The sequence below is a fragment of the Urocitellus parryii genome, chromosome 13 (genome assembly GCF_045843805.1).
Source record: "Urocitellus parryii isolate mUroPar1 chromosome 13, mUroPar1.hap1, whole genome shotgun sequence".
NCBI lineage: Eukaryota > Metazoa > Chordata > Mammalia > Rodentia > Sciuridae > Urocitellus > Urocitellus parryii.
In genome coordinates, this window is record NC_135543.1 from 67,098,783 (window position 1) to 67,100,583 (window position 1,801).

A 1,801-nucleotide genomic window follows, 5' to 3' on the forward strand; every position below is an offset into this window, starting at 1 on the left:
TTGTGTGGGGGCCTGTGAGGACAGCCAGGGCTTGTCAACTGAAAGACCCCTGAAGTCAGAATTGGGAGATGTTTCCTCGACAGTCTTTTGAGAGTGGCCTCGTGGGCTTTCCCTTTGGGCAGCCAGGAGGCTTGGGGTGTGCTGCAGTTTGACAACCAGAAACAATCCCAGAGCCGCTGAAGGAAGAGGGTGAGGATTTTGTGTTCAGTTTGCAGATTGAATTCCACCCTCCGCCTGCTCTTTCCTTGCTCCTGCTCTCTCTCTTTCCTCTTTTTTCGTCCACATCCTTTCCTTGAGCTCAGAGACTACCTGTCCTCTGTGTCTGGGGTCCTTGTGTGGAGTGCCTCCTTCCATGTCTCCATGAATCTGTGGTTTCCCTTCTGGGCGAGGGGAGTGGGAACCTGGATGTACAGTTTCGGGGGAGGGATCAGGGCAGCCGGCACCTGTCTGGACCACCACCCAGTCCTGGCTGAGGACCAAAGCTGGCAAGTACCTGTGTCCAGGATCCTGACACCGGAACCCCACAGGCCAAGAGCTCACCCTTCCATTCTGTGAAGACAGTTCTCTCTGCTCTCCGGGGTCCTCCTCTCCAAAAAATAACTAATTCCCAAGTCTGTGGATGTTCTCTTTCCTGTTTTATTTATCATTGTAGATTTAATGTATTTTTTATTCGGTTTTTCTAATTTTAGTGAGGTCTCTGGAGGAAGAGATGAAAGTAGTGGCTCTGACACAAGGAATTGAACATCCTCCATTAGATTTTGTGTATAGTCGGTTTCTGATTTTTGGTTAGGAAAAGTAATAATTATAGTATCCACTATTAAAGCTATGTGTACCCTATTCCCATATAATTTGCAAAATGGTCTATCCTCATATCAGTACAACATAGCAAAACCAGTAAAACATGAAATATTTTATGGAATGTTTTATTCTTCATAATTATGTAATAAGGAATTATTTGCTCATAACACTATCTTTTGACAGATATGAACAATATCAAAAAAAGCTAATACAACCAGTTTTTCACCTTCATGATTGCCAACACAATTTGATTGGTTGACAACAAACCATCCAGGAAAACTTTTCCTTCCTTTACAAAGCAGCAATGAAAATTTGGTTGTCAGCTTGCAATGTCCATCTGGGAAGTAATTTTCTACATTAAACAAATACAAACTAAAATTCTTAGCTTTATCTTATACGAAATTAAATTTGTTTAATTTTATTGACCGATTTAATATTTTGTCATCTTTAACTGTAAATCATTTTTATGTACTTATCAGAATTCTTGGGGGTTGGGGAAATAGCTCAGTTGGTAGAGTGCTTTGCCTCGCATGCAAAAAGGCCCTGGGTTTGATCCCCAGCCCCACCAAAAAATAAATAAATAAATAAACAGAATTCTTCAGAAAATAGAGAGTGTGCTCTGATGATTCAGAAGAGAATCCTGTGGTGGGCTGATTGAGGGAGGCATGGGTAGGGCTAAGGTAAACAGCGAGGAAAGCCAAGGGACCCTGGGGTCAGAGGCGTGGCCTAAGATGGCAAGAGCAGGAAAGGGTCCTGGGGCTGTTCCCTGACAGGCAGGGAGGAGCGGAGGTAGAAATAACCTGACACCACTTTCTTCTGGCTCTCAGGCCTTCACTGTTAAACAAATTTAGCCAAACACAAGAGAGAAAGTGTGGGACGCAGCCTGCAGGGCTCAGTTACAGGCCCAGAGCTGGGGAAGGCCATAGTGAACAGAGACCAGGGGAGGACCAGGGGTAGAGTGAGCTGCCAAAGGGGTGATGTGGGCTCCATCTGGAGAGAACCT

General features: G+C 44.6%; 1 non-coding gene across 1 annotated transcript; it reads left to right on the forward strand.

Moving 5' to 3' along the window:
- The first annotated feature begins 1,287 nt into the window (after positions 1 to 1,287).
- Positions 1,288 to 1,366, forward strand: Trnaa-cgc (transfer RNA alanine (anticodon CGC)). The gene has a single exon. It is a non-coding gene; the product is annotated as a tRNA-Ala (tRNA).
- The last annotated feature ends 435 nt before the right edge of the window (positions 1,367 to 1,801 follow it).